Source organism: Scyliorhinus canicula, chromosome 7 (genome assembly GCF_902713615.1).
Source record: "Scyliorhinus canicula chromosome 7, sScyCan1.1, whole genome shotgun sequence".
NCBI lineage: Eukaryota > Metazoa > Chordata > Chondrichthyes > Carcharhiniformes > Scyliorhinidae > Scyliorhinus > Scyliorhinus canicula.
In genome coordinates this window covers 86,624,723-86,643,406 of record NC_052152.1, presented here as the reverse complement: position 1 = coordinate 86,643,406, position 18,684 = coordinate 86,624,723, and the positions used below count along the sequence as shown (strand labels likewise).

Here is an 18,684-nt window from a genome sequence, read left to right as displayed (position 1 = left end):
GATTTTTCTGGATTGTGTAGTAACCAGGTCGCAAAGTCACAGGTTAAGATAAGAGGAGAAATCAAAGAGTGAAGATAAAGTTGAAGTCCAATTATCTGAAATGATTTTTGATTGGATGGTTGGAAAAGAACAGGTGGAAGATGAGGCGGATATTTTTAGTTCAGGAAAATTGGTGGAGTTACAACTGACAGATGTAGAAATAAAATGGACGTCTCAGAAAGCATACACGAAAGAGGAATCTGAGTGTATACCAGAGTGTTATTACCGTAAAAGTGATGTCTTGATGAGAAAATTGAGGCGTTTACATATGCAGGCGGATGAAAAGTGGGCAGATGTTCATCAAGTAGTATTGTCGGTAGGGTATAGGAAGGAGGCGTTGAGAGTTGCACATGAGGTACCAGTGGGAGGCCATTTGGGAGTAAGGAAAACTCAAGCTAAATGCAAAAACATTTTTATTGGCCTGGACTACATAAAGATGTCGTTAAATTTTGTCGATCATGTCATACATGTCAAGTGATAGGGAAACCTCAAGCAGTGATAAAACCAGTGCCCTTAATACCCATACCAGCATTTGAGGAAACTTTTACAAGGGTCTTAATTGATTGTGTAGGACCATTTCCTGAAACAAAAAGTGGGAATCAATATCTTTTGACTATAATGGATGTGTCTACGAGGTTTCCTGAGGCCATTCCAGTACGCAATATTACAGCTAAAAAGATTGTGGAGAATTTACTTAAATTCTTTACTAGATATGGACGAGCCACAGAAATACAATCGGATCAAGGATCAAATTTTACCTCAAGTTTAGTCAAAGAAGTTATGGATAGCTTAGGAATTAAACAATTTAAATCAACTGCGTACTATCCAGAATCGCAGGGAGCGTTAGAAAGGCGGCATCAGACATTAAAGACAAGGTTGAGCGCTTATTGTCACGATTATCCAGAGGATTGGAATCAATTCCATTCGTACTGTTTTCAATTAGGGATGCATCTAATGAGTCAACCAAATTCAGTCCTTTTGAACTAATTTTTGGTCACGAGGTAAGAGGACCACTTAAATTGATTGAGGAAAAATTGGTGAGTGGGAAATCGGAACTTACGTTATTGGATTATGTGTCAAATTTTAGTGAACCATTAAATAGAGCAGGTGAATTGGCTAGACAATATTTAAAAATTGCACAACATGTGATGAAATGGGTAGCGGACAAGAAATCCAAATGAAGTGGTAAATAACTTATTCACACCAAAGAGTGGAGTCAAGTCAATTTATTGGCAAAAGCTTTTGGGAGAAAGCCAGGCACTCCGCAGTGCTCGTGGGCACCTTCTCAATTGTACAATGGCAGTTAGCCTCTTTTATACATGTACACACTTGGTTAGTTCTTCATTAGCTTGGGGGTTACATACACAACAAATTAGGCCCCCCTAGCAACAATTAGCTTCCAATCACATTCATCTGCGACCATCCACAACTCCTTGTCCACAATTACAAGGATAACAGATGTCTCAATAGTTAACGGTCAGTTTGTCAGAAACAGAATGACTCAGCAATTAATCGGAATATTGCAGACGTCAGTCGGTCAGTTGGAGAGTGACTCGCCAGTAACCGTACTTATCAGGTCATTGCAGAATTGGATTGCCGTGGTGAGTAAGCTAGTATAGTATAACTCAGCAGTCCACACTATTGCAGGCATAAGCTAATAATTAAACATAATAAAATAGAAAGATTCTTAATGAATAAATGAATAACCTCTAATGTAAATTGGTACCAATGGTAGGTGAACCTTTAAAAGCAAGGTTTTGTGGACTTTATCAAATTGAAAGGAAATTAAATGAGGTGAATTATGTGTAAAAATGCCAGATAGAAGGAAGACTCACTGCGAGTGTCATGTGAATATGCTTAAAAGGTACTTTGAAAGGGAAGGAGAGCAAACGGAGCAGGTTTTAATGATTCCAACTCTCAAATGAATCAAATCCAGATGTCAGTGAATTTGACATAACTCACATTAAATTGGAAAACGAGGATGTTCTTAAAAATTGGGATAAATTGTTGAGTTACCTTCCAGAGGAAAAACGAACTGACCTGAAAGAGTTATTGATATCACATGAGCAAGTTTGTGGAGATAAATTGGGAAGCACTAAAATGGCTAGACATGATGTAGATGTGGGAAATGCTGTTCCAATTAAACAACATCCATACAGACTTACCCCTTTAAAATAGACACAGGTTAACAAAGAGATTGAAATTATGCTTAAACATGGCATAATTGAAATGGGTTACAACCAATGGAGCTCACCCATAGTAATGGTACCAAAATTGGACGGTACCCAACAGTTGTATGTGGACTATAGAAAGGTTAATGCAGTTACAAGAATGGACTCTTATCCTATTCCACATTTGGAGGATTGTATTGAGAAAGTGGGACAATCAGATTTTATTTCCAAATTGGATTTACTTAAAGGTTACTGGCAGGTACCTTTATCCGAAAGGGCGAGGGAGATTTCAGCTTTGTGACTCCAGATGGTATATACCAATTCAAAGTTATGCCATTTGGCATGAAAAATGCCCCAGCGACATTTTAACAGTTAACTAACAAAGTCGTTTCAGGATTACCCAATTGTGCGGTATACATCGGTGATCTGGTAATTTTCAGCCCGACATGGGCAGAACATTTGAAACATCTGATGGAGTTATTCGATCAACTTCAGGAGGTGGGCTTGCTGGTAAAACTAGTCAAAAGTGAATTTGGAAAAGCCCAAGTCACTTTCCTTGGCCATACAATCGGACAGGGTCGAATAGTCCCATGGGATGTAAAAACAAAAGTTATTGGGGAGTTTCCAATACCCTCGACACGAAGGGAAATAATGCGATTTCTTGGTATGAGTGGATTTTACCGGAAATTTGTGCCGGAACTTTAACAGTGTGGTTGCTCCACTGACGGACTTGCTCAAGAAGCTCAAGAATTCCAGTGGACAATGGAGTGTCAACAGGCATTTGACTGCCTGAAAGCTGTGTTGACCATTGCTCCTGTGTTAGGCATCCCAAATTACAGAAAACCATTCAAAGTGGCTGTTGATGCGAGTGATGTGGGTGTAGATGCAGTGCGTCTACAAGACGACGACGAAGGACTTGAGCAGCCTATTGGTTATTTTTCAAAGAAATTGAATTCTCACCAGAGGAAGTATTCAATGATTGAGAAGGAGACTTTGAGCCTGGTGCTGGCTTTGCAACATTTTCAAATTTATGTGGCCAGCAATCAGTCTGACACAATGATATATACTGATCATAATCCATTGGTGTTTTTGGAGCGATTCCAGAATAACAATGCAAGACTATTTCGATGGAGTTGATTGTTACAGCCATTTCATTTAAAAATAATACATGTGGCACATGCTTTGTCACAAATGTGATGACGAGTTTCAGGAAGAAGAACTAAAATGGACTATGCTATAAATGTTTCCGTGTTTGTTCTGTTAAATACGAACTATCTTTACTGTCAGTATTTCTTAACGGAAGGTGAAAAATGAAACCATATTGAAGTTGATGGTTTATTTTTGTTTCTTGGGGGGAGGTGTCATGTAAGAGTCCCTTTAAGAAATGTGTGTTTCTCAAATGGCAGCAGTGATGTCAGAGTGTTGGTGGAGCTGGGGTGTCTTCCTCTTTCATTTTGAGCTGAAAAGCTGCTTTGTGGCTCCGTTTAGTTTTGTTTTAGATTTGGAGAAACTGAGTCACAGCAAGATGTGTATGAATCTCTGCAAGCTATCGAATGCTCATTTGGTGATTTCAAAGTGGTAACTGTTCTTAGTAGAGAATTTAAACCTGCTGTCCTTCTGTAAAAAGGGGTTTTGTCTTATGGATGTCTTATAGAGTACTGTATTCTTTGGGGGTGGGGTGGTGGCGTATTTGAATTGATGGATGCTGAGATGTTCACTATGTTAATAAAATGTTAACTGGGTTCATAGAATAAACATTGCTTTTGTTTAAAAATACTCTTAATTCTCTGTTGAATCACACCTGTAAAGTGGGCCCTTGTGTTCCCCATAACCAAAATCTATTTAAAGTTGTGGGTCAGGTGAACTCCATGATACACTTTGAGGTTCTCTAAACCCTGGACCACAACAATGCCAATTTTATCACCATTACCATGAGCTTTTATTTTCTGCAATAACCTTTGATGTGGTATTTTACCAAATGTCTTCTGGAAGACCAAGTACAGTGCCCCTTTACCCACAGAACATCACTTCCGAAAAGATTTGGTGAAATTTATTTCCTTTTCACAAAACCATCCCTACCTGTCTCATTTTTTTCACCTTCCCGCTCTCACCACCTTCTCTCCATCTCCTTTCCTCTCTCTTCACCATCCCTCGCATTCTCTTTTCCTCTCTATCTCTACACCTTTCCTTTATAATCTCTACACATTTCCTCTCTATCTCTGCACCTTTCCCCTCTCTATCTCTGCACCTTTCCCCTCTATATCTCTGCACCTTCCCCTCTCTCTCTCCACCGTCTCCCCCCACTGGGGGGGCGGTTTGGCTGAGAATCAGTTGAGCGATGACATCATCGAGTCTCAGGCAGCCCTGAGGGCGGGTCACTGTGTGATAGACAGTGTCACCGACCAATGAAACCTCTCGTTGAATGGGGAGCTCGTGTGGATTGGTCTAGACAGGAAAGGGGCGTGACTCAGATCGCCCCGCCTCTTGCCGTATTTGGAGCGGTCACGTGTGGGGGCGGCAGGGGGGTGGACGGTTTGAGCCTGTGAGGAAAAAAAAGAAGAGGGGGAAGAAAATAGAGCCGGAGCGACCGAGAGTAAACAGCCCGGGGCCAGACAGACAGGGAGAGACAGCAGCACCGTGTCCTTCTGTCGGCATGTGTATGAGGTGAGAGCGGGTGCTGGGGGAGTGAAGGAGGGCCTGCCGCTGCCTGAGGGACTGGGCACCGGGAATGGGCCGCGCCGCGGGAATGGGCCGCGCCGTTCCGGCGCTCTCACCCAGCATCGCAGATAGGGAAGCTGCTCGGACCCTGTGAGCGCCGCCTTGGCTCGGGCGCTTGGATTGTGCCCGGGACGTGTCTACCCTCCCCGCGGCTACGACTCTTTCACTGGCTACAAATCCCCGGAGCCAGACTTTTCACCCTAACTTGCAGAGAAGTTTGTTTTCTGTTGAAAAAAAAATGTAGACGTTCAGGTCTCCTGTGATGTTGAACTTCCTGAATTTTAGTTGAACTTCCTCGTCTGGATCTTTTGCGTTGACTCTTTTGGAAAAATCTGCATCGGGTTCTGACATTCCTGCTCAGCCAAACCATGTTCCTATGTCGCAGGGTGCAATTGGACTTGTCTCCCAGCTTCCAGACACGGGTTTTAATATTGTCCTGCCGATCAGTTAATAGCTGCATGCACAATACCTGTACAGCTATAAGCAACTAACAAAGGAGCATTTCAAAAAGTTAGATTGTTGAAAGAACAATCGTTTGCAGCTGAAATAGCTTGTGTTACTCTTCCTGAATTTGTTTACTGTGTTAAGATTCTGCAAAGAAGAGAAGCTTACGGTTTCATAAATGATGAGTTTAATTGGTAGTAGTCTCTGGGTGAGCAGGTTGTAGAATCAAGCCCTATTCCGCATGCAAAGTAGGTTGACAGTATACTTCAGGCGAGAGTTGCTGTTGGAAAGCAACATTGAATTGAACTGTTCCCGTGATTCAGGTGTGTGTTCCAGTCCATGCAGTATGTTACAGTGAAGCGCGTAATAGATGTAGGAGGGAGATAATAGATGTCGAAATGGCAAGAGTTCAAGCAGTTCACTAATGCCATCTCAGCTGCTCATTATGTTTAGTTTTTAAAATCCTTGCATTTTAGAAAGATTTGCTATTAGGGATGTCGAACCAATCCACTTAAAAATAACCTTTATTGTCACAAATTGGCTTAAATTTACACTGCAGTGAAGTTACTGTGAAAAGCCCCATGTCATCACATTCCGGTGTCTGTTCGGGTACACAGGGAGAATTCAGAATGTCCAAATTACCTAATAGCACGTTTTTGGGACTTGTGGGAGGAAACCGGAGCACCCAGAGACTTCACACATTCAGCCATTTTCCTCTTATTTCATAACTCTCTAACTTCTGGGTTAAGAACATTTCTGCCTGGCTTCTTTAATCTGAGGTGGCCCAGTATTTGAGCCACTCACCATAACCTACATATGTCAATTTGATCATTTTGAGTTCTTCTGTTCAGTTGTGTTGTGCTGATATGTTTATTTACCCACTTATTAACACCTTGCATCTTTTTCCTAATCTGTAAACAATACTAATGCTCCACTGCATAGATACTTTTATTTTTCAATTCCTTAATGCAATCATTATTTTACAGTTTTTCATGTAATTATTTATCTGAAATATCTAAATATTTTGCAATTGGTTATAGTATTCCTTATTATTTGTCCTATCTCCCATTTTGGGATCATTTGCAAACTTGAAAACTAATTTCATTAAACTACCCTCTCAACCCGCAACCCTCCTTTTCCATTCCATGCTGAATATTATATAGCAAGACGCTTGAGCCCAATGATACGATATCTATCTCTTTATCTCTTTCTAGCCGAATAAGTTTCCATTTTGACTTCATTATAGAGCCATTTTTGTATCCAGTGGTCCTATGTTTTCGCTTTTACTTGTTGAAATGTATACTTATCACTGAAACTTCGGGGAAAGTTTTTGTAACTTCCTTTTATCCAGTGTCTAGTCTATTCCCTCAATCCACAGCATTGTAATGTCTTGGAAAGTTAATGAACTTCTACATTTACATGTAGATTGAATCTACCCTTGAAATTGCATGTCATTTCATTATATAATTTGGCCATCTTCAACTTTGCTTATCACTTAATTCATTGCCATCTTCTTTCACATTCTGCAGCAACTCCGAAATGATATTCTTACAGCATGTCATCTTTCTTCTCCTCATCCACCTCCTTAATTCTCTCCTCCTTATTTAAGTATATCTTATTTGATATTCTTGTCCAACTTCAAACATATGTTGGTTAGATAGTCTTAAACATATATATTCTGGTTTACGTTTCTAATTCCATTTGGTGGTTTGGATCTTCCTCACCTTGGCATAACAATAGTTTCTTGTGCTCTTTGCTCAATCTTTTTTTTCTAAACCTTTAGTTACGAGCATATTTCCACAGAACATTAGATTTTAGGTATAAACAGATTGGGCAGGTTGACATTTATTTTTAATTCCTGCAACCACTCCGCTATGCCCATGGGCAATGGATATTAAACAGCATATTTGATCTCTGAGGCTTTAAATTCCTTTGATTACACTAACAATGTTTCAGGTACTGACATTTAACCATTAAAAAAATTAGTGCAATCATCACCCAAACCATTAAACCCTCACTGGGCAATTCTGTTCGAATCTCGTGAAATAGAAACTGTAGGAATTTCCAACTAACTGAAAATCTTGTTCTTTTTCGCTTTCCTTTTCCCTTGTTTCTCTTCTCCTTTCCAGGTTTAAAAAAACCTCCACCTTCTGGGTGTTTCTGCCACCAGAATTTGGCCAGAGGGAATGGGGAATTGGGTAGGCAGGAAAGGGGTGGAATCCCTACGGCATTTTTCCTCCTTCAGAAATATTCAGATCTGAGTACTGTTCCTATATTATATCTGGAAGTTACATGTTTTGAGTGAAATTAGTTTCTTTATCATAAGCAGATATCGTACCTCTGATTGTAATCTATTGTTTCAAAATGAGAATTTTGCAAACGGATTTTTCACCCCAATGTTGAAATAACAATTGCAATTTAAGGTATGGTGCGTCCGATCTGGTAACTTCAACAAAATCTTACTGATTGGTTAATGTCAAATGAAAAAGCATAAATAATATAGGCTATGGCAAGGAATAATAAGTTATCGGTGAATTGTTGCTCGAAGTAGTAATCAGTAATACGAGGTTCTTCTGTATTATTCTTTCCCTTCATATTGCTATGCCTCTGAACCAGCTGAATGATGATTTTCAGTGCATAATGTTGTAGTTGTTCTTTTCTGCTATAGTAGATAATATGTGAAAGATTGCGATGAATTCACATTGTGATATTGTTTGGCAGTTTATTGCATGATCTGGAAAATAACATAGCCTGATTGGGCTGTGTGCTGGAAGAATCCTGATGATATGCAGTTTCTATCATCATTTGAAACCACAATGTTGTTGCACTCACAAGCATTTTTTTTCTAAAGTACCAAATGTGTCACCTCTTATTTTTTGGACGTTTCCAGTGTTTTTAATTTTAAATTTGCTGCTTTATGGTTACTGAAGCTCTCTGCATATATTAATATTACCAATATGGTTAGAAGAATTCATGTTTTGATATCACAATACTGGATCATTTGTATAGACATTTTAAGAAAATAATTAGTGTACATCTTAATCATGGGCAAAATGTTTACGCAATGGCAAGCATTAATGTTAAGGCGATTAGATTACATAAATTATGATGTAGCTTGTTAATGAGCCTTAAAGCATTGCATCTTTACAATAAACTAATATCTCTGCATACATGGTGGAGTTCATTGGAGTATATATTGCTGATGTGTCAAGGCAGACAGTGACACATGGGGCTCTGCTGTGGTTGAACCATATGATTTGACATTATACTTTTTTGTAAAGAAAGTGGAGTTCTTTGCATTTAATTGAAGAAAGTACCATGTCTCTATAACAAAATTAACTGGTGCCATGAAAACAATGGTACCATGAAAACAGTTATCAGAACCATGGGAGCTTTGCAGTAGCTGCTTGAGTTTATGTTTAGATTCATCTAATAATATACAGATAATGGCTTATTTAAGGATATTCTCTGGGAGTTCTCCAGAAAGGTGAATCATGAAGGAATTTTTCTGTCCAGTTGGAAAGAATACATGATGCCCTCTCAATGAGTTATTAGTCAAGCACTGGGTACATGAACTGAAAGATTGATCTTATCACACAATAAATGCATCCATAGCCCTGAACAATTTTGAGTAAGGTGCTTTTGGCTCATAAAAGGAAAACTTAATCATATTTTGTGAATGCATAGATAATGTGAGTGAAAACCTTTTTTTGTTGAAGCTTTGTCTCCCATTGAGTTTCTACAAATGTATATCATTTACAAAGCAAGCAAGTGTTCAGACTGGCTTGGGGTATTCTTTTGTCATCTCTCTGGATTGCTTATTGGAATTACTGGGTTGGGGGGATGTTAATGAATCTGACAGCATTGCTGCTCTGGGCACTTTTATAATTAACTGGGCAGTAAAGATTGAGAAAGGATCCCTCCGTTCATTTTTATTTCAATGTACCAGTGATTACTTTAGCCCTCATTATTTTCTCTTGACAGTTATTGATTCGGTATAATGTGGTAAAGTAGTTGCTTCAAATTCATTATTGTTGTCAAGATCTTAATTTCTGATCAAGTAATATTGCCTTTAATATGAGGAAAACAATCTTCATTGACCAACTCGAGCAGATGGGCACAATTAAACAGTGTATGTGCAGTAATTTTGTCTGTGCTTCAAAGATTTCATGCTACAGACACAGCCCATAGTGCTAGGTTTCTGCATGAGATGAGCAGAATTTGGAAAATTGGGCGTGGATCTATATTGCCAAATCTTATTCCTTTAAAAAAAAATTAACTGGTCTTTTAGGTGCGAGAAACGTGTGATGCTTTGTTGACAATGGCTACAGCCTCCATTCGCTCATAGGCCGAAGAGCAGCACATGTCAGAATATTTGCTTCAAGCTGCACCTTGAGCTTGTGTTGCTATGTTTGTTTGTGTTTCTGCCTTTGTGAACTAAATGAAAAAAGGGACAAGATTAATACTAGCTCTAAGTTTTAAGAGTTGATCTTGACTTCAATTTAAATCTCTGTTATCTTTTGGAAAGGTTTTCAGATTAGGGATAGAAATGGGGAAGACAGGGATAGGGTGAAGGATTAGGGTAGACTGCGGGATAAGAGAATGGAGACAGTAAATGTGAGGTAAAAATGGAAAAGGGGGGAGACATGCCCATGGGATGAGGGGAGAGTTCACTCTGTATTAAAGCCAGAGAGATTGAATGAGGAAATGAAAAAAAATGAAAATCGCTTATTGTCACGAGTAGGCTTCAATGAAGTTACTGTGAAAAGCCCCTAGTCACCACATTCCGGTGCCTGTCCGGGGAGGCTGGTACAGGAATCGAACCGTGCTGCTGGCCTGCTTGGTCTGCTTTAAAGCCAGCGATTTAGCCCAGTGAGCTAAACCAGCCCCAGAAGTTGTCCGTGGAAGGATTGGGGGAGTGCTAGTGCTGAGGGGAGCCAGGCACATTGAACCACAGTGAAATTCCTTTACATCCTTGTGGATGAGGTAGGAGCCATTCAACCAAACTACTGAAGAATTGACCTGGGCTTCAGATAAACCAGGGAGTCACTTATTGATTTTGCTGTTTGAAGTGCTTAATTTTATTAACTGTTGGAAGATGTTTACAATACAGAGACCAACCATTTGGCTGCTCAGGTCCATGCCAGTGATTGTGCTCCACACAACCCTCCTTCATCTAACTCCATCAACATGTTCTGGTATTCCTAACCTCTTCATTGATTCAAACAACTTATCCTTGCATGAATCTGAGAGATTTGTCTCAATGACAGCTTGTGGTGTGTCATGTGAGTGTCCCTTTTAAGAAATGTTTTTGTCTTATAACATGGCTTCAGTGGTGTCATTGTGTGGGTGGAGCTGGGCTGTAGCTCTGGGTTTTACTTTCGTTTTGAATTCAGACTGGTTTTGAACTTCACAGGTTGAAAGAAGTGTTTCTCTATTTTCATTTTAAAAGCTGTTTCCTGGTACTTGGTAACTTAAAAGAGATAATTGCTTTCTGGAAGGAATTCAAATCTGCTGTTTGAAAAGGAGAACAGAGTATCACTAACAAGTCTTATACCAGTAAGAATGCAGTGTGCTGGGCCACACCTTTGAAAAGGGGTTTCTGGTTTTACTTGAATTTTATTATTGAATTGGAACAGTTAAGGGGGGGATTCATTAAGGATTAGACATAGATTACTGTAACTGTGTGGGGGTCTTTATGTTTGTAGTTGATAACAATTCTTGCTATGTGTGTTTTATACAAATATTAACTAAATTTGTTTTTTGATTAAAAGCGCCTTAGAACTCTGTTGAATAACAGCGCAGACGAACTCCTGTGCTTATCGTAGCCAAATTCAATAAACAGTTAAGAGGTCAGGTGAACTCCACAATGTACTTGGAGTTTTCAAAACCGTGGCCCATAACAGGTAGGCATATTGTTCCCACTTGTCAAAGGATTGAGAATGGGGGGGGGGGGGGGGGGCACAGATTTAAAGTGATTGGCGAAAGAAACAAAAATGGCATGAGGAAAAACTTTTTTGTGTAGCCTGTGTGTGCAGTGGAGGCAGGTTCAATCTATGCATTCAAAAGAGAATTACAGTGTTAACTGAAAGGGAAGAATGTATAGGATCACAAGGAGAAAGACGATTGCTCATTCAGTACCCACACAATGGACTCAATAGCCAACTTCTGAGCTGTAACCAGTCTGGATTTTGTGATTCTTGCCACTGTTCTAGTAAATACATTTATCTTGAGTTCCCATTTGTATTCCTTAGTGACTATGGCCCCTAGTTCTGGTCTTGCTCACAATTAGAATTTCTTAGATTTAAGAAAAGGAAAGATTGAATGAGAATTTGGTCGGACATATTGCTTTTTACCTTGCTGTGACACCTATTCCTCTAATTATCATGTGCAGCCTGTGCCAATATTTCCCATTCTATTCATTGACTGTTCTTAATTCGAGGTGGGAGATTGCCTTGAACATGCAAGACTTACTTTGGGATCATCCAGCAGGGTGAATTCTGTGTGATCTGTGCAAGTGAATTCAGCATTCCATTGGCTTTGTTCTTTGCTGTTCCAAAGTGATTAGTTACTGTTTGCACAGTGGATTTACCAGCACGATGGAGCAGCAACAACAAAGGGGAATGCTGATTTATTGTGCTCGATGATTAGGTAATGAATCAGCAGGTGCCATGCTTAAAATCTTGCAGTCTCCTGGTCAGAATATTGAATACCATTTTGTGGCTTAGCAAATTGGGAATGAGTCATTGAAGTCAGGAAGATGGTGCGGATCACTGATGCCAAGAATTGAATTTGTGCAGAGTGTGTACAGTGGAGATATTAGGCTTTGAAGAAGATCTTATTGTATAGACGATGTCAAATAGTATAGATAAGTAAATTGCAAAGTTTGTTCAAGTTAAGCCAAAGGATGGTGAAAAAGGCATATGGGACACTTGTTGTTATCAATTGAAGCATAGATTACAAAATGAGGGAGGTCATGTTAGAGTTGTACAGAACTTTGGTGAGGCCACAGCTGGAGTAGTGTGTGTATTTCTCGTCACCATATTATAGGAAGGATGTGATTGCACTGGAGTGGGTACAGAGGCGATTACCAGGATGTTGCCTGGGATGGAACATTTAAGTTATGAAGAGAGGTTGGATAGGCTTGGGTTGTTTTTGCTGGAGCAGAGAAGACTGAGGGGCAATCTGATCAAGGTGTAGAAGATTGAGGGACATGGGCAAGGGGGATAGGGAGCAGCTGGTACCCTTAGTTGAAGAGCTGGCAAATAGGATTAGCTAAGTGGGCAGATCAGGTGTTTTTCATGTGTCTGTGCAGACTCAATGGGCCGAAGGGCCTCTTCTGTGCTGTATTATTCTGTGATTCAAAGGGGTATGACCTAAAAATGGTCTAAGGACAATTTAGGGAAGATGTAGGTAGGGATGAACTTAAGTGGCAAATTCCACAATTATATTCTGGATAAAGTAGCAGAGATACAAACTTTGTGTTCCCTCAGCATGTAGTTGGGTGACAGTTTGGGAAGAACTGCACAGATGAGGGAACCATTCTGCTCATCTTAAAATTCATACAAGTTTATTTATCACTACATCACTATTGCATAGAAAGAAAATCATAATGTAGTTGGTGCTAATTGCTTATAATGCAGACATTTGTCTCTGATATACTAAATGTATACGTGTGTCTGCATGTATCTGAACTGAAATGCCAGATAGATAAATTACACTGAATGCTAACATCTGGCCAGTGCTGTTCAATAAATCTTCCATAATACTAAAAGTTGATTACTCAACCATATTAAAAGGTATGGTTATCAGGAGGACTGGCAGACCAGAGTGGTCATTACCCACTTCAACTCAGTTATAATTGGGATTGAATAGAGTGTTATATGCTGTATATTTTTTAGATTGGGACATTGACAATCTCAATATGCTAGTTTGCAGACTTGCTGTTTTTCTGTGTTATGAAGGCTCCCCGTGTTATATGTTAATTCTTAAGATTTATGTTCATTTTACATTGCATTGTAAAATCTCAAACCATTAAAAAAAAAAGCGTTTTAAATGAATTTACGGGATGTGGGCATCGCTGGTTAGGCCAGCATTTATTGCCCATCCCTAGTTGCCCTTCAGAAGGTGGTGGTGAGTTGCCTTGAATCGCTGCAGTCCCTGAGGTGTAGGTACACCCACTGTATTAGGGTGGGAGTTCCAGTATTTTGCCCAACGATACTGAAGGAATGGCGATATATTTCAGTCAGGTGGTCAGTGACTTGGAGGAGAATCTCCAGGTGATGGGGTTCCCAGGTATCTGCTGCTCTTGTACTTCTAGATGGTAATGGTTGTGGGTTTGGAAGGTGCTGTCGAAGGAACCTTGGTGAGTTACTGCAGAGCATCTTGCAGATGGTGCACACAGCTGCCATTGTTCGGTGGTGTAGGGATTGAATGTTTGGAAGGGGGAGCAATCTAGCGGGCTGCTTTGTCCTGGATGGTGTTGAGCTTGTGTTGGAGCTGCACTCATCCAGGCAAGTGGAGAGTATTCCATTACTCTCCTGACTTGAGGCGGCACAATGCTTAGCACTGCTACGTCACGGCTCCAGGGACACGGGTTAAATTCCGGCCTCGAGTGACTGTCTGTGTGGGGTTTGCATGTCTGTGTGTAGTTTGCACATTCTCCCTAGGTGCTCCGGCTTCCCCCCAGAGTCCAAAGATGTGCATATTAGGTTGTTTGGCTAAATTGCCCCTTGTCCAAAAGGTTAGGTGGGGTGACTGGATTACAGGGATAGGGTGGAATCATCTGCTTAAGTAGGGTGCTCTTTCAAAGGGCCGGTGCAGACTCGATGGGCCAAATGGCCTCCTGCACTGTAGGGGGGTCAGGAGGTGAGTTACTCGACGTAGGATTCCAAGCCTTTGATCTGCCCTGGTAGCCACAGTATTAATATGGCTAGTTCAGTTTCTGATCAATGGTAACCCCCAGGATGTTTATTGTGGGGGATTCAGCAATGGTAATCCCATTGAATGTCATGGGATGATGGTTAGATAGAACCTCTCTTGTAGGAGATGGTCATTTCCATGCACTTGTGTGGCGCGAATGTAACTTGCAACTTGTCAGCCCAAGTCTGGATATTGTCCAGGTCTTGCTGCATTTGGACATGGACTGCTTCATTTCGCGAGGAGCCGCGAATAGTGTTGAACATTGTGCAGCCATCTGCAAAAATCGCCACTTCTGACCTTGTCATGGAAGGGAGGTCATTGCTGAATCAGCTAAAGATGGTTGGGTCTAGGGCACCATCCTGAGGAACTCCTGCAGTGATGTCCTGGAGTTGAAATGATTGACCTCCAACCGCCACAGCCATCTTCCTTTGTTGAATACAACTGAGTGACTTGTTAGGCCATTTCAGAGGGCTTTTAGAGTCAGCCACATTGCTGTACCTCTGGAGGCACATGCAGGTCAGACCAGGTAAGAATGGCACATTCCCTTCCCTCGTATCCGGGTCCCCAGCTCGTTACTCTGGGTCTCTGGATTACTAATCTGGATACAATACCACTTCGCCACCGCCTCCCTCATACCTGCATAAGGCAAAGATGAAAGATGAAAGAGAAAAGAGATTATTTTCCTGCAGTTCCAGGAAGATTCTGCTTCTGTTAGAATAGAATCCCTACAGTGCAAAATGCAGCCATTTGGCCCATCGAGTCTGTACTGACCCTCTGAAAGAGCATTTTACCTATGCCCACTCCCAGCCCTATTCCGTCACTCCACCTAACCTGTACGTTCCTGGACACTTAAGGTGCAATTTCATCATTGCCAATCAACCTAACTTGCACATCTTTGGACTGTGGGAGGAAACCGTAGTACCTGGAGGAAACCCACGCAGATGGAGGGGGGTTGGGTGGTGAAAGTGCAACCGCCACACACAGTCCCTCAAGGCCCAATTGAACCTGGCTCCCTGGCACTGAGGTAGCAGTGCTGACCACTGTGCCATGCTGTTACCCTTTTAAGATTTAAACATTTTTTTTGCTGGGTTGTGAGGCAGTTTCCTATCTGTAGAAGCATAGAATTCCCTACACTTTCAGTTAACACCTGCTGTTTCTGCAGTGAAATATGTAATGGATCCCTCTCAGTTGATGTGTCCCAAGAGCACTTGTCATTTTATACTTCCTCTCCTCAGAAAAGAAACTTGTGTTGCTTATTTGGAATATTAAGTTGATTGTTGCAACATGGCAGGTGTATTCCAGATCTCCATTTTGAATTACAAACTGATCGTCTTATTGCATGTTCAGTTGTACATTGATTTATAGAATATCAAGAATTTTGATTGATGTCTATTTGAATTGCTGTAATTGCTATTGGAAATATTTTATGGCATATATTACAATATTTATTTTGAAATAGATCTCATTTGTATCATCAAGATTCAAAGTAACTGAGAGTTGATGATCATTCAGTCAGAAGTGTGTGTTAAGGGAACTTTACATTGGAGGTTATTCATTAAGAATCTCTATTTTATTATGTTTAATTATTAGCTTATGTTGCTCTGTTTTCTTGCTATAAATATAGTAGTCAATATGGTCGCCTTCCTTAATCCTAATTATGTTTGCTTTAGAGTCGCCAGGTATCTCTCGATACCGCCACAACGTTCAAACCCGAATACTGATCAAAAAGCCAATACACCAGTTAGTTAGTTCAATTTGTTTACACACGCAGTAAGATCTACTCATGCACAAAGTACTACAAACTAAACTATCTCTAATGATAACGCCTATACTTAACTTCGGGTGCCCACTCAGTCAGAGGAACAATGGCCGTTGTTCAGATCTGAGGTTGTTGGGTTCGAAGAGGTACAGGAGAACAGCTAAGGTCGTCCGTCTGGTAGCGAGCGTTGACCTTGAACTTATTTGCTTCTGGTGATGCTGGTGGACGGTCCTTCCGCTTTGAGAGCCAAGTCCAAGAGAGCGAATCTCTCGTGGGGGTTCCTTCTTATACCTGGAGCGGCTTTGTGCACTTTTAGGCGGGCCTTAAACTTGGCCCCAATTAATTGGGTCACTTCTCGATCACTGTTATCGATCTTGACCAATAAAGGGGTGGGTGCCCTGATGGCTGGGCGTGTCTGAGGTGGCCGTTGGCCTTGCTTTGTTTGTGTCTTTCTGGCGCCGGGATGTCTGCAATAGTATCGGTTACTTGAGTGTCATTCCTTTGTTCCCGGAGATGGTCCATCAATATGCTAATCGACCTATAGTTTCAATTCCATCTGGGAGCTGTTTCCCAAATATACATTCAGGCTAATGTGCCTGCTTGTTTTCTAGCATTGTCCAAAGTTCTCTATATTCTTTACGAGCGTCCATTTTGTATTCTGGAAGAGGCCATCCCAGATGGCAACACTTATGCCTGCAATAGTGTGGACTGCTGAGTCATTCTATACTAGCTTACTCACCATGGCAATCCAATTCTGCAATGACCTGATAAGTACGGTTACTGGCGAGTCATTCTCCAACTGACCTATTGACATCTGCAGTGTTCCTTTTAATTGCTGAGTCATTCTGTTTCTGACAAACTGACCATTGACTATTGAGACATCTGTTATCCTTGTAATTGTGGACAAGGAGCTGTGGACGTTAGTTAACGGATGGTCTCAGAGGAATGTGATTGGAAGCTAATTGTTGCTAGGGGGGGCCTAATTGGTCCTGTATGTAACCCCCAAGCTAATGAGGAACTAACCAAGTGTGTACATGTATAAAAGAGGCTAACTGCTGTTGTACAATTGAGAAGGTGCCCATGAGCACTGCGGAGTGCCTGGCTTTCTCCCAAAAGCTTTTGCCAGTAAATTGACTTGACTCCACTCTTTGGTGTGAATAAGCTATTTATCACTTCACTTGTATGTGTGAATTATAGGGGTGTCGTGTTTACCTGAAAAGTCCGTTCCCATCTTTCACTGTTATTTGGCTGTGAAACTGCAGAAAGATGAGATGAAATATTATGACCTAAATTTTCCATTCAGTGGCGGAACCGCAGCATCTGTCACCGATCAGTCAGAAAACGGCATAATTACCTGTACCCAACTACGTATGCAGTAGTCAGAAAATTTGCTTAGCACAGAAATTCATGCAAAGACTTGTGAAGAGAATCTGGGCAGAAGACTGTTCAATGGTGCTAGCTGCCATATGGCAAGTTTAAATGTCCTGTGTGAACTATTCATTGATAAGTAGGGTAGGTGGAGTGGTGCGTTCGTGGAGTCGGAGGAGGTAGTCCGAAATGATCAGGAGAGTGAAATTGGATTCTCAGCCATGAGGAGCTTAAATTTTTGTTATCTTATTTGTTCTAACTGGTTGAATGAAAGCTTTTCATTCTCCCTCCCACTGCTCTCCAGTCCTGCTGCCCCCACTACACAACCAGTTGGTTGAATTGGATCAACCTCTGTTCAAATTGTTATTTTTTTGAAGTATTGTGGTTTGCATTATTTGAGTCTTTACACGTTGGACAAGTAGCATTCACGCAGGCTGAGAGAATTGGTAGTCTGCGATTGAAATGCTTTCCTGAATTGAAGTTCTTTATCACTTTCATTGCTGGCTCTGTGCCCATATAATCTGCAAAATGAGCAAGCAGACATGATTCAGGTACTGAAATATGTGGAGGTGTGTAATATAGTACAAACAATTTCAGACTAAAAATTAATTTGCTTAATTTTGTGTCGTGGGAGAAACTATCCTGTTTTCCAGAAGTGAGTTTAGTTTGTAATTTATTCCACCACCTCAATCCATCCCAACATTTGGCAAACCGCCTTTTGGACAATTTAGGCAATTTCTGACTCTGGCTCCATCCACGATGTTGAATTTTCAAACTCGTCCACATTGTGTCTCCCTTTAATTGGCTTCAAAAATGAATGGCTTTTAGCATTTTCATTAAAGCAATAGAAGAAACAGTGTTTCTGAAAATTCCAGTGTTTTATGTGGGGTTGCTCCTTTGAACTGGATGTGGGAGGCAGGAATGAATTGAAAACTGAAGTCTAAATTCAAATTTCCATTATAAATAGAATTCAAATATGTAATGAATTTTACATATATGAACTGATCCCAAATCTTTGCCGCGATCATTTTAAATCGTTTGAGGTGCAGAAAACTAGCATGAGATTTGCCTTTAAATTCAAATAATGATCGATGCCTTCCCTCATGCAGCTCTTTCCTGCTGAAGGAAACTTGCACAAATCAAAATTGCTGCTTGAAACTTCTATATTTACGCATGCAGTGAATGTATTTGTATCAGAATTAATAATTACTTTTACAGAATAATTTTGCACCAAAGTTTTTGCAGATTGCAAGCCATGTACTT

The 18,684-nt window shown here is 40.7% G+C and overlaps 1 protein-coding gene across 2 annotated transcripts in view; it reads left to right on the top strand.

Annotated features, from left to right (window-relative positions):
* The first annotated feature begins 4,710 nt into the window (after positions 1-4,710).
* Positions 4,711-18,684, top strand: part of LOC119969142 (transcription regulator protein BACH1-like) — an 89,857-nt gene continuing 75,883 nt past the window's right edge. The window contains exon 1 of one of the 2 annotated variants that reach the window (XM_038802359.1): positions 4,711-5,695. The gene's annotated coding sequence lies outside the window, so the exon portion shown is untranslated. The remainder of the gene's footprint in view (positions 5,696-18,684) is intronic. The other variant, XM_038802358.1, reaches the window with a different exon arrangement.